The 14,492-nt window shown below is 45.3% G+C and overlaps 1 protein-coding gene across 2 annotated transcripts in view; it reads right to left on the bottom strand.

Moving 5' to 3' along the window:
* PRKAG2 (protein kinase AMP-activated non-catalytic subunit gamma 2) overlaps positions 1-14,492 on the bottom strand; it is a 386,465-nt gene that overhangs the window by 148,589 nt on the left and 223,384 nt on the right. The window lies entirely within an intron of this gene.

The raw sequence follows: 14,492 nt of genomic DNA, 5'->3' as shown, positions 1-14,492 counted from the left end.
GCCTTAAAACACCTCTATGAGGTAGGTAAGTTTTACACATGGGGAAACTGAGGCATGGAAGGATTAAGGGATTCAGACAAAGTCATGCAATGAGACAGTGGTAGAGCTGGGAATAGAATCCAGTAGCCCAGATTCCCAATCCCCTTAAACGAAACCATAAGACAACACTCCTTCAAAACCTCTCCAAAGTTTATGTTGTGATCTCCTTCAGCAGAGCTCTGTGATGAGAGGGGCCATTGCCATTTCTAAAGGGGCAAATCCTCTCCCTTGTGTATAAGGTGTCCTGGGGAGGCTCCTTGTGCCCTCCTCTGCTCCCATGCAGAGCATGCAATGGCCAGGCCAATCTAGAGCCAAGATTAAATTAGGGTTTATGATCAATTTTCAAATATGTTATTTTAAATGTTTCCTAAGAAAAATCTCTATTTTCAGCAGTAAAAAGGCATCTAGCTCCTTTTCCCCACATCAGCTGAAATGAAATAAAAATACCATGTCTTAGCAAACCATTACTTTATCTTAATCAATGTCCTTTTTGAACACTATTCTATAGCTGAATCCATATACCTGAGCATTAGCCTTTGCCTTATTGGCTATTTCACTCTGTAAAAACAAACAAACAAAAATATATTAATTTCCAACCTTCAGATTATTCTATTCTATTTAGGTTCTTATATCATACTCATCTCCATAAGATCTGAGAATGTAGTAACAGCCACTGCTCCCAAAACTGAGAAAAGCATTCTGAACACCTTAATCAGTGAAATTATGAGAGTTTCTCTTCCTGCTGAACAACTTTCATTCCCTTTAAGAGAAACTGTTTGGTTATAGGGAATATTCAATAATATTCCTAATGCTAGAGTCTGATCCTGTAAAGGTCTTAAACTCCTATAGACTTCCACACCATCCAGGAGCACATCCTTATTCTTTCTTACATTTGGAAACTGCACTTGACCTACTCTGCAAAACTGCCATTACCACAATGACCCATTTATTCTGGAAACCAGCACACCCTATAGAAGTGAGATATACACTATTTTATTCCTTTGCACAGCGTTTTTCTTTGCACCATTTCCCCCAGTAACCTAAGCTCTTCCCAGTGATATAAAAACACTGCTTTCTGATCATTAATGTGTGATGATTGGAAGAAATCTGACTATCTACAGCTTACAAATTCTGTCTGATATTGAGGAATCGCTGTGTGTTTGCTTCAGACTGCAAACTCCATTTTGAATGTGGGCTAGGCTGCCACCTCTATTGTCTTTTTACCTCCATTCAGATGGAAGCCCCCCTGGACAAAGAGTTGCCAACTGCCCAGAGAGAACCAGTCTGCCCATATAAACTTAACTAAGGAACGGATCAGCTGCTGGGGGACTCCCATCACCTGACAAACCTGATCTGGGGTCACCTGATAAAGGGGACTGGAGGTTATAAAAGAAGGGATCTCTCACTGGCCATTTTAAGGTTTAAAGAGAGAGGAAACTAGAAGCGGAAAGCTGGCTGTATGAGTAAGAGGAAGCTCCATATTCCAGAAGAGAAGCCATGTGCAGGAGGAAAGCGGGTCAGGAAAGATCCTGGACTTCTCAAAAGACTGTGACCTGAGCCCAAAGAATGCTCAAAGTGGTGAGGGATCTGAGGCAGGTAAATGTGTACAGGTGTTTTATTGTTTTGTCTAGATCTGCATATCTACTGTGCTATCTAAAGTAAAGCATAATTGCGTTAGAAACCTTTGAAAAGCCTGTGTGTAATGTGCTTCCACTACCATGGGTCCCTGGAGAGGTAAATGGTAAACCAGAGTATTCACAATGTTGGAGCTCTGGGAAAGGGTTTGCTGAAGCAACCAGGGAATCTTGGGGGCTGCATCAGCCCTGGTCTGGGGGGCCTATAGCAGCTGGACTGTGGGATCCCACTTCTGAGAAGAGGTAACAGAACCCGTGCCCAGGCAGGAAGCATGCCACAGAGGCCAAAGAAACAGTGCAGTATCCTGCCTGGATAAAGAGACGCTTAAAAGCACACAGGTCCAGCATGTGGGATGCAAATATATCAGCCTAGTGACTGTCTAGCACGGAGAGCTTTACCGGGGCTATGACACAAGGTAAACAGATTCCTGCCAGTCAAATCAGTTTAGGATTTATGGATCTGACCACAGAAAGAAGCAAATGTAATAAAATCTTTTCCTTTTCTGTATGACCCCTAGGCTGTACGTAATCACGTCTGAAATAATAGGGAAAGGTAATAAAGTCAAATATTCATTTTCTGCTATATGATATGGACATTCAGGGTGTCTTTACTGCAGAGTCAACTCCATTATCTACACTGGAGTTAACTCCTCGTGAGTGGCCTAACTCAGTGGGAGTGGCCACACTGAAATAACACTTGAGCTACACACAGTGATTGTGTTAGCAGCTGCCAAGCTGTGCCAACTCCAGCTACAGCACATATCCCATGACTGGCCAGCCAGCTTGAATTAAAAGCATTATCACCCTTGTGCATGGACAGAACTTGAGTAGGGGGCAACACAAGTTTTAACTCAAGCTAATCGAAGTGAAGATAAATACTCCGATATTTCAACCCCTTCTTCCAAAATACCTAGAGGGGCCTGATTTACCTGCCTAGCTCTTTGTGTAGTCACTGACAGCAGTGTACAGTGGTTTTAAAATGCTACCATTCTGATTTGCACAAGTGTAGGTGACGACACAAGGTGAATCAGATCCTGTAACACCCCTAGGAGTTATGCTTGAATAATGAGTGCAAGATTCGCCCTTTCAGCAAGGTCTTTGCACACCCACAGAGATTCACATATTTGCACTTTAAAAAGTCACCCTTTCGAACAGCAATTCACCTGCTCCTTTTAATTACTCATTTCAAGATAGACATGTGGCATCTTTGCAGACCCCAAGTTGCCCATCAACATCCAAAAAAGTTGACTGATGAGCATATGTTAACACATCAAGCCAGCTACTACAATCCTTGGCCCTTATCAATGTCATGACAACTGCTGAGACAAACAAAACCCTACTGACTTCCTAGGTATCAGCCAACCATAGTACTGCATCACATGGCAGAGATTCCCGTGGTCAGCTCTACTATATGCCGGTTACAGCTGGCTGCTGTGAGAAACAACGCCTGTAGCAGCACTGCCTTATTTACTTAATACACCACCTGGTATTTCAATTCTCACAGGGTACTTTGCGCTCAGCCGCAGAGGCTTTAATGAAGCTACATTCGTTTTGTATTCTAGTGGAGCCTATTGGGACTGTTAGCTCTAATGCTGAACTGCTCTTTCCACTGTTGACCTCAGTTTTTCAGGAGTTGTTCCTGTGGGTTTTCATTGCTATTTTAGTTCATGTTGGGGTAGATACATCCATTAGTGCAGAGAGGGGCAAACTGCTCTTCTTTGCACAAGAGAGAACACTGGGGTTCGGGGATGACAGCTAATTTCCACTGGTGGCTTAGAACGTAGACATTCTTTTGGCAGAGACTGCAATAGGGATATATTGAATCACTGTCTCCTGGATGTCCTGACCATAACTCTTCACTGCCCAGCACCACCAAGTTTTCCAGGTTGAACTAGGCCCCTGCAAGGGGAGGCTGCTACTGATATCTGCCTCTGCAACCTCCCTCTGGCTGATTTTCCAGGCATGGGCTCCTGTGACCTGTTTTATGCAGGGAAAGCTGTCATAAACCAGAGATTATTTTTATTGTTTAATATTTGTTTCTGGTGGCACCTAGTGTCCAAGGTGAGTCACAAACATAAAAGACGACACAGTCCCTGCCCTGAAGAGCCTACATTCTGAAAGACAAAAAACAATGGATAGGGAACAATATATAAATAGCTCACTGGTTTGAGCATTGGCCTGTTAAACCCAGAGTTGTGAGCTCAATCATTGAGGGGTCCATTTAGGGAGCTGGGGCAAAAATTGGGGATTGGTCCTGCTTTGAGCAGGGGGTTGGACTAGATGACCTCCTGAGGTCCCTTTCAACCCTGATATTCTATGAAATAAGTAGTAACTGGCTTCTTCTAATACAAAATTAAGTAACTTTGCAAATCACCACTTTAAACATAAGGGGTTTTTTTTAAGCAGATATTTTAGGAGGTTTCAGAATAATGTGTGATTTATTTCTTCTCCTGTGTGCTATTGTACACTTTCACAAGGGAGTAAATTTAGGATGGATTGGAGACACAGATGTGATTCAGAAGCTCCTTGTTTTGTCACTTTAAATTAGACCCTTATCTTTAATTGTGTGTATTATTCCCACGGGATGTTCCTGTTGAAGGAAACTAAAGGAAAAAAAAACAAACATCACTTACCTTACAATTGATACTAAGGGGATAAATTATATAAAAAGAACTCTCACAATCGAAATCTTAGTATATAAAGTCCCACTGAAATCACTGAGGATTTGCACAGTATACATACGATCCTCATAATCCAGAGCATGGAATGTTAATGCATATAAAAAACATTATGCTATCTATTTGGCATGCATGCATGAATGCTAAAAAAAGCGGCCAGTGCAGACAAGGGTATATCCACCTTAATGCACGTGGCCATTAACCCTAACAGCTGGGCATATGCTTAGAATATTGCACCTTCAGAAGGCAACCAGAGCAGGGGCCTTCAAATCTCAAGTCCTGGGACCTATTCCTGACTCTGCCATTGGCTTGCTTTGCGAATTTGGACAAGTCACTGAGCCTCTGTGTGTGTCAATTTCTTGACCTGTAAAATGAGGATAATAATTACAAAGGTATTAGTAGTGGCTCCAATAGTTAAGACTGAGTTGAGGGTCTGACTTGAGCACAATTTACTTTTGTTTATTTTCTGTGATGCTCACAAGGGTGATGTGTGGCTTGAGTAATTAAATGTTTGTAAAGTACTTAAGAGATCCTCGGGGAAAAGACATTATAGGAGCACAAAGTTTTAACTAGCAATTCTTCTGTCTCTGAAATCCATATTTTTCAAAACATCTCTTCTGTTATTAAAAGAAACAAATTATCCCTTGTGCTAGTGTGTGTGGGTTACACTAGCTCCTTTTAAAATTCAACAGGAATAGACATGCGGCAGCCTGTGGCGCTCCCCACCACACAGCAGCTGACCCAGACTTCTGCCTCATCATAATTCTTATCTGGCTAGCCTGGGAATTAATCTTTGTGCACATTAGGGTTAGCATAGACTGCACGCTGCTTTTTAGTGCATCCACCAAAACCCTCTTGAAGAAATGACTCACTCCCTGGCACCTCTTTGACAGAAAACACATTGCTATGGGTGTGTTCTTGATCCCACTGAACTCAAAGGTAAAATTTCCATTGAATTAGGCTGTGCAGGATTGCGATCCCAAATGAACATTAGAAACACTAAGCAGCAGCTGCCTTGGAAACTTTCACTCTGTGTTGATCTCCAGCTGCCGGGCTTCTCAGAGTCTAACCCCCCTTCTGTGCAATGATTTACACAGCTCTAGTTTTTGTCCAGCTTTCCTTATTTAGTGCTTAGAAGCCCCCAACTGATGCCTAGCTACACCATGCCACCATATACTTGAGCAGTCAAAGGCATCATACTAACCCTCCACCCCCGACAGAGAAAGCTGGAGAAAGGGAAAAGAAGTCATACTAACCCCTTTGGCTGCTTCCCTTCCTGGGATTCTCCATAGTCTCTTCACAGAAACAGTTACTGTTACATGCTCCCTTGATCCTCGCCCCCTGACCAGAGCCATCCCCCATTTATAGACTACACTCTAGAGAGCACACTCCAGGACTTAGAGCATACAGCCAGGAATCAGGAGTAGAGGGTTCTATTCTTGGTTCTGCCAGTGACTTGCTGTATGACGTTTGGAAAACTGCTTAATCTCTCTGTGGGCCAAACTCATCCCTGGTTTAACCCCAATGAAGTCAATGCAGTTTACACCAGGGATTAATTTGTCCCTGCACATCAATGTCCCCATTTGCAAAGTGGGGATAAGACAGGGGTGCTGTGAGATCTCATTCATGCTTTGAGATCCTTGAATGAAAGGTGCCAAATATTTTTATAGATAACCTGTAGCTACTTTCCCCACTCTGGGAAATGCTTCCTTAACTGACCAAATTCATCTCTCTGGCTGCAGGCTAAGGAACTGAGCAGACACTGCCCCTCCACCATGCCCTCCTCTTGACAACGTGCCTGCTTGCGAGGGCCAGTGCAAGACCAACACCTGACAAAATGTGCCGCACGATGGCTTCCCTCACCCGGCTGTACTACAGGCTGCAGCTGTTGCCTCCTCTCAACACCAAGCCCCATGCTGTTGTGAAATGCTGGCAGGAGAGAGTGCAAACTGCCCTTCAGCAGTGTTTAAGCCACTGCATGCCTACGTTTTCCATAGGCCTGGCCAAGTGGTTTCTCTCTCCAGGAAACCCTTCCCCTCCCATGTCATCCAGTCCCAGCCTTCTTCTTGGGCTCACACCTCATGCAGTCCCTAGCTTCACCCCACACCCCATCCCAACTAATTATTATAAGCTTCATACAGCACATTGTATCAGTCACATTCTTGGTTAGTTACACACCTCAGCCCTCCCTCTCCTTGCCATCTTTCCATCACATCATCTGAAAACAATGGGAGCTGAGGGTGCTCAGCACCTTGCAGGATCCTGGAACTTTGGGGCAGGAACCGTCTTTATTTCGGTAATCCCCTTCCAAAATTATGGAACTAGAGAAATATTAAATACAAACAATCCAGTCTCTGCTCCTCCTGCCCACATCACGTCCAGTCCCAGCCTTTCCCTGTCCCCACTCTCACTGCCGTGCATGCATTCTTGATTGACTGCCTCCAGCAGCTCTCATCACAGGAAGCATCTATTCTTTCTGTGTCATCTGCTTCAGTCATTTGTTCTTCTCAAGGCCAGGGCTTCAAAAAGTTACTCATACACTACAGAATAATAACGCTAGTTCCAGACAGTGGCCACAGCAGCACTAAACACTTTGGGAGTTTTTAAAATATGCTGCGGATCCACTGATTTTGGTACATGTATCTGACTGACACTCCAGGCTCCCCAACGCCACCTTAACGATGAGTCTCTGTGAGGACCCCTGGTGAGTCTTATTCAATAGCGGGCACTCAAATCTGCAGCTGACTCCTTTCAAACCCTAGTCTCTCATATACGGGAGCAAGTCAGGCAGGTAAAAGCACACACAACTGAATGGTAGACAGGCCACAGTGGTACACGGAGTTCACTGGTAAGGTAGGCAGAGGTGTGGGTCACTGCAGGGGAGGAAAGGTGAAGCTCCAGCTTCAGAGGAAAGGAATGGGATGAGAAGGATGCTGCGTATAAGCCACTGGTCTACTGTACAGTCAATTTAAAAAACCCTGTAATTTTCTGACCTAGATTTAGGGCTCCAGATTCAGAGAGCAGAAGCACTTAAATTCAAAGTACTGCCTGGTGCTGGTCAGGCCTTAGTCTGATAACCTAGAGCAGTCACCCAAAATTATTAAATGTACCCTAGGTGGGACAATTCAAGAGGCAGACTCCACGACTTAGTGCCGGGAAACCAAACTCATTCTGTAGAATGGGCTGAATTCTATTTTTCATTTTGGTCTGTGAACCAGGACTACATGCAGCTCTCATTCCACAGCAGAATTACACTGATGTCCATGGGAGGCTGGCAGAAAGTTCAAGAGCAGAATACGGCTTTTATAGAGAAACTAAATTTGTACTTATTGTTATGTATAATAAGTGCAGTAACTTATCATTGCTTTCATCACTCATTGGGGAAATATGGACCTGTTGAAGAGCACTGCTATCTTTTCCCCTTCTGCTTTCCCCCATTCTCCTATGCCTGTTCCTCTTCTCTTCCTTGTCTTAGCGAGTCTCCTCTGTTTTCCCCTCTGCATTTAATTATCTTCAGCAGCTCCCCAGTTCCAACCCCCATGATCTTCACTCCCATTCCATCCACTAAAATGATCAGCAATTAAATAGTTATTTTTTACATGCAAAGTATAATCCTACATTAGATTTAATATCCCAAGGGGTACGCCTATACATGAGCTTCAAACACACCTTGTGGTTGCAGTACATATAACCTGGCTAGCTTGGGAACCGGAACAGCAAAGCCGCAGTATCCTGGGCGTCACTCTGGGCTAGCTGCCCAAACAATTACTGAGGGAGCCAGGTGGGCTTGCACAACCAGTGTTGAAGCCTGTGCTGCTGTGGCTTCACTGCTCCAGTATCAAAACTAGCAAAATTAAAGGTAGCTCAGGTATATCTACACAATCTGCGATCACACCCCAGGATGGCCATATAAACATACCCAAAGAGATTAATGGGGCAGGGGATTCACAACTCTTACAACCATTTTAGTCTGCACACTCAGGAAGACAGCACTGCACCTAGTTACACATGGTTCACACGTGATAGGTTAGCTAGAACAGTGGTTTTCAAACTTTTTTTCTGGCGATACAGTTGAAGAAAACTGTTGATGCCCACGACCCAACAGAGCTGGGGATGAGGGGTTTGGAGTGTGGGAGGGGCTGAGGGCTGGGGCAGAGTGTTAGGGTGCAGGGGTGAGGGCTGCGGGGTAGGTCCGGGAATGAGGGTTCAGGGTGTGGGAGGGGGCTCTGGGCTGGGGCAGGGGGTTGGGGTGCAGGAGGATGTCAGGGCTCTGGGCTGGGAGTGCAGGCTCAGGGGTGGGCCCAGGGATGAGGGGTTTGGGGTGCAGGATGGGGCTCCGGGTTTAGGGAGGGGCTCAGGGCTGGGGCAGAGGATTGGGGCATGGGACTGGGGCGCGGGCTTACCTCGGGCGGCTCCCAGTCAGCAGCACAGCTGGGGTGCAGAAGCAGGCTTCCTGCCTATCCTGGCACTGCGGACCGCGCTGCGCCCAGGAAGTGGCCAGCAGCAGGTCCGGCTCCTAGGTGGAGGCGTGGAAGCGGCTCCACACAGCTCTCGCCTGCAAGCACCGCCCCGCCTCCCATTGGCTGGTTTCCGGCCAAGGGGAGCGTGGAGTCGGTGCTCGGGGCGGGGGCAGCATGCGGAACCCTGTAGCCCCCCTGCCTAGCAGCCAGACCTGCTGCGGGCTGCTTCTGGGGCGCAGCTCAGTGTCGGAACACATAGGGACTAGCCTGCCTTAGCCAGACAACACTGCCGAAGGGATTTTTAATGCCCTGGTCAGCAGTGCTGACCAGAGCCACCACGACCCAGCGCCTTCCATTCCGTGACCCAGTTCTGGGTCGCGACCCACAGTTTGAAAACCACTGAGCTAGAATACAAAAGACCTACCAACATTTCTTTTTTAAAATGTCAAATTAAACTGTGCAGTATCTAGATAAATAAGTGGGCACAGTGTTTGAAAACCGTGGCTTGGTAGGTCTTTCTATCAGTGCAAAATTTCAGTGCACACCCAGGCATCATGGTGCATTTATGGATGCCGCATTTGAAGCTCATTTCTGCTTTAACTAGGGCAACATAGTATCTGAAAGCTCATTCAGGCACAAAAGGCTACTGGGCCAACTATACCACGGTTAGTGAATAAAACAGGATGTGTTAGACCGACTGACAGAGCAGAAGAAAAACAAAGTCGGGTGTTTAAATACCAGAGCACAGCCTCTCCTTGCCCACCCTGATCAGTGTGCAGCACAGAGAAAACAATGCAAGCCTCCAAAAGAGGTCTCCAAGCTTTAGAAATTCCTTGGGGACACTGGTCTTATCTTCAGCCATGTTCTTTTCTACAACTCTCTAATAAGTCAGGTAAGTAAAGGTACAGAAAGTGCCCCAGGACCAAATTCATTGGTCCAAGTTAAAGCCCTGAATGCTGCAGAATCAGTGCAGAGAGATCTCCACAACAGGCTGATGGAGTGGGAATTTGAGGTCAGGACAGAGGCATGGCCAGCAGATCTATCAGTAGTTGGCTCCACCAGCCAAATCCACCAAGAAAAGGAGGACAAGTATTAAAGCGGCTGATGAGGCTATTGTAGTACCAGTAACAGAGCAGCTCTGATGGAGCTCCACAGCTGGGGGTTGAGGATTCCACTCCTCACCCCTGCAAAGCATCCCTGACTATTTTCTTGGGCTTTGTGCTGGAGACAGGATTTACTGCCATTAAACAGAAAAAATGGCGCTCACATCAGCCTCTCCACACTGACCTGACAGAAGATGCAAGTCTTTCCAATCCCTAAGGCCCAGATATTCAAACGTTTTCAGGCACCTAACTTCCATTTTTTTCCAAAGGAGTTAGGCATCTAAATATCGTTGAGGATCTACGCATAAGTGTCCTGAATGCTAATGGAAAGTGATGAGCTTACAGCCCTGGAGACAAGAGTCCTTTTTATCCACAGGACAGGTGGTCTTGGCAGCAGAAATGCAAGCATCCCTGCTGACCTGCCTCAACCCACCACTTTGGGGGGTGAAAGAGTTCAGTTTTCATGCCTGTTCACTCTGAGTCCCCACCACCAAGGTTGCTAATTGATGCCAACTGTAATTTGGATGCCACTCAGAATAGGACCAAGACTGCCAAAGACAGAAACCACAATGAACAGATATTGGATGGTAACAGTGTCTAGTCACTACTGACCAGGGGTGGATTTATCATCCAGGTGAAAGGCTCTTTATCTCATTACCAATCCCCAGCTGAAATGTTTTTGTGATGCTGGTAGATCAGGTGCCAGCTCTTACCAACGCTGTAGGCATCAGCTGAACACTGACAAATTCATAGCTGGAAACCAGAAAAGCTCACCTGTATGTTGGTATTGTTCAAGATAGTTGTTAGATTTGTAAAGATGTGTTTAGTCTCTATAAAATGCTTGTAAGTTGCTGCATGCATTAATCCTACTTGTAATGGCATATCCCATGCTACAAGGTAATATGTAAGTTTTGCTTTTTAAATGTAAAAATGCCTGCTCCCAACTTGTGAATCCAGGCAGGAGGAGTGGTTCCCCCGCCCATCAAGAAGGACTATAAAAACTAAGTGGGCTGCTGTGAAACATCACGATACAAAGACTGGGTTAATGGCTCACACCTGTGAATGTGCAAGGAAGCTCATCCCATCAGCTTGAATTTTGGAAGAAGGAAATAAAGATAGCTGATATGAAAATTCTTCACCTCTGCTGTTTGGGCTCTCACAGGGCTAGAGATATGAAACAAAGGCAGAGAGAGAACTCCAGGATCAACCTGGGTTGTCCTAAAAGACATTCAGTGCTGACAGACTATAACTGTGTCACCTTTTGGAACCAGAGACTGTAACTCATTTGTGTATACATGTGTTGCCTGCTTTAACCTGTAAATAACTCATTTTTTTCCTAGTTAATAAATCCTCAATTAGTTTACTATAGGATTAACTGCAAACCTTGTCTTTGCTGTGAGGTACAAACTGACCTGGGGTAAGTGGCTGGTCTCTTGGGACTGTAAGCAACCTGAATCTTTTGTGATCTTTGGTGTAAGTGACCATTTATCACTTAGTCCAGCTTGCCTGGGTGGCAGGATGGATTGGAGTGCCCAAGGGGACGGACTGTGACTTGATGGTAAGACTGGTCGTATATTGCTTTGGGAGTTCACATTTGTTACTGGGTTGGTGAAATCTAATTCTAGAACACACCACCAGCTTGGTGTCTGTTCTGCTTTTTGACAGTCTGCCAAGATTGGCACTTACAGTCGTGAACCACTCCAGACAGTGTGACAGTTTTCACCTCATTTCTGAAAATAAATCATGAGCTGATCTGTTATTTTAACAAGTAGCTACTGCATTGGAAAGCCTGGTCATTTATTTCCAGCACCATTAAAGCAAAGGAGCGTTGTAAACCATCTCCTGTTCCTCGAAGCACACATTGCTCAGGACAAGAGAATTACTCCCCTGACCCACAAGACTTGCCTATCCACTGGATAACAAAGACTTGCACTAATAAAGCCATCGTGAGTGAGTCCATATTTGTAATCTAGTTAGCTAGCTTTTGCTTCCACAAACAGACTATAAAGAGTAGTCAGTCCTTTCTGGGAGTTACACATTGACATGAACAGAAATTACTAAGTGCTATATGACCCCAATTTGCTGAGCATTGGCTAAATGGGATTTGATTATGTCTCTAGGGTCAGCTTCTGTATAGATGAGCCAGTCAGCTATCAAAAGGCCAGCGAGCTTCAGAAAGGCTAAACGTTGGGGTCCACCAGACTAGAGTTCAGTGAAGAAAGTCCTGACAATTCACCAGCTAGCACAGATCTGAAAAGCCAGAAAGTCTGAAAAGCTGGCTGGTACTTATTCTTCACAGTCCGATCCTGTGGGACCCAAAGTGCAGACTCCAAAGCCTGCTGGCCAGATAGGGGAACTCTTATGTTTTATTGAGCCTCTAATTTTCCTAAAGTCTGATTAGGACACCTTCAGAAACATAGTGGATGACACTACAGCGACAGTGAGGTTTTTTTGCCAGTGGACAGATGCTCACTAACTCATATGAAGCTGGCAGTTTATAGACTGACTGCAAAATAAATTCATTTCAGAAAGCAGTGAAATACCCTCATTAAGGTATCAGAGGGGTGCCTGGCTTTAGATGATGCCTAACAGATATACCCCACTAAGCCCAAGCAGAGATCATTGCTGGATATACACCCCGCATCCAGAATCAGACTATTGCTCAGGACAATAGGCTAGCTCCCTAAAGAATCTATGTGACACAGACTGTTTAGCTCCACTGCCTCTAGGAATCTCTCTAGCCCAATGGACAGAGATGTTGCCTCTAGGGTAGGCGGTTGAGTGTTCAAACAGCATAAAGGTTGTTTCACCAAAACAAATTGTTTTTCCCCCTCTCTGTAAGATCTAAATTCATCACTTCATCTTTGTAAACAAAAACGAAACTAAACTAAAAGGTACTGACAGTTAATCCAAACTATTTAATATTTATGAAAACAGCCAAGCTAGAGAGAGAGAGAGAGAAAGAAGAGGGCTGGAGCTGGCCACAGAAGGAGACAAGAGCTATAGGAACAAAAAAAGGACCCAGGACAGAACAGTGTTAGCCAGTAAAATGACGGAGTTAAACAAGGCACAACCAGGGCTAACCCCTGAACAAATCCGGAGCTTTAAAAAGGAATCCTGATAGTAAAACTGTGTAACCATTTCACTGCCGGCCTTCAACGTCCATAATCCATGAACACCCCGCAGCAGTGAGCAAGCTGTTTAGCTGTATCTGGTATATTCAGAAGCTCTGCGGGTGCATTCTACCTGCATGTACTTGCAATGTTTCGCAGCAGGTCCACTGGCTTAAAAAAATGGAATTTAAATGTAAATTCAAAGTCATGGTTTCTGTCATTCCTTAAATCTTAACTTGTAACCAGCCAAGCACACAGAAGAAAATTACAAATAAAATTCAAATCTTTTGTATTTACATAGGTTCCACCTTTTTCTAGTCACTCTGCCATGGACCGCTAAAGTTTTTTAATGACACTTCACTCTGGATTTATTTTCAATGCCTCATATGGTAATTATACAGCAGCAGCTGGATGAAGCAACAGTTGCTGCAGATCCAGTATCAGAGTGTGACTGACATGTGGACGGCTGCTTGCAGCTGAGGAGACGAGTAACGTTCCTGTGGAACCTGTGATTCCGGGTCATGTGTCATACATAAGGTGACCAAGGAAAATTAGCTAGCAGTTCTTCCTGGCTTTCCTTTTCTCCTATGCCCCCTCCTAAGGAGTCACCTGGTTTGCTCTGCCAGCTCAGAGCTATTTGGCTTGACTGCCACAAGAAGAATGATTTATAAATGAAATAAAGAAAGGGGAAAGATAGACCAAAAATAAGGTTAACCTTCCTGACAGCAAGAGGTATGTGGCCAAGAAACTCCGTCATTTAGCACATTTACAGCCCTCCATGACCTTTTCAGACCTCGCTCCCTCCAGCTCCTGGCTCTCACAGAGATCTGGACCCCTTCATCTGATGCTGCCTCTGCAGCTGTCCTCTCTTACAGAGGCCTCTCCTTCTCTCACACTCCCTGACCCGGATCCAACCATGGTGGAGGTGTTGGACTTCTCCTCTCCTACTCTTGCCACTTCCAATCCTTCCTACCATCCCCTTCCCACCCTTTTGAACAGCATTTGATTCTTCTCTCCTCTCCCTCTCTATTTGCTGTCATCTACCATCCACCCAACTCCTCCCCACCAGTCTTCCTTGCTGGTTTCAACTCCTGGGTCTCACTCTTCCTCTCCTCACAATCTCCCATGCTCCTCCTCGGGGACTTCTACTTCCATGTGGATGACCCATCCAAACCATAGCTGCATGTCTCCTCGCCCTCACCTCTTAATTTAACTTGCAGCCCTGGTTCAACACCCCCTCACTTGACATGGTCTTCACCAAGTACTCTCTGATCTCTCTGTTGCTGAGTTCCTCCTCTTCCCTCATCACCAGGTCTCTTTCAGCATCATCCCTCAGTGACCCTCCCACTCAAGCCCAGTCATCTGGCCTTTCTGTGACTTCCAATCCTTCAGCGTTGATAACTTCTTGTCTGCTCTCAGCCCTCTCCTCCCTGCCTTCTCTTTCCTTTCTTCCATCCATATGTTT

The sequence above is a fragment of the Lepidochelys olivacea genome, assembly GCF_965140295.1.
Source record: "Lepidochelys olivacea isolate rLepOli2 genome assembly, chromosome: 2".
Taxonomy (NCBI): Eukaryota; Metazoa; Chordata; order Testudines; family Cheloniidae; genus Lepidochelys; species Lepidochelys olivacea.
The sequence above is the reverse complement of the archived record's forward strand: the minus strand, read 5'-3'. Positions and strand labels throughout refer to the sequence as shown.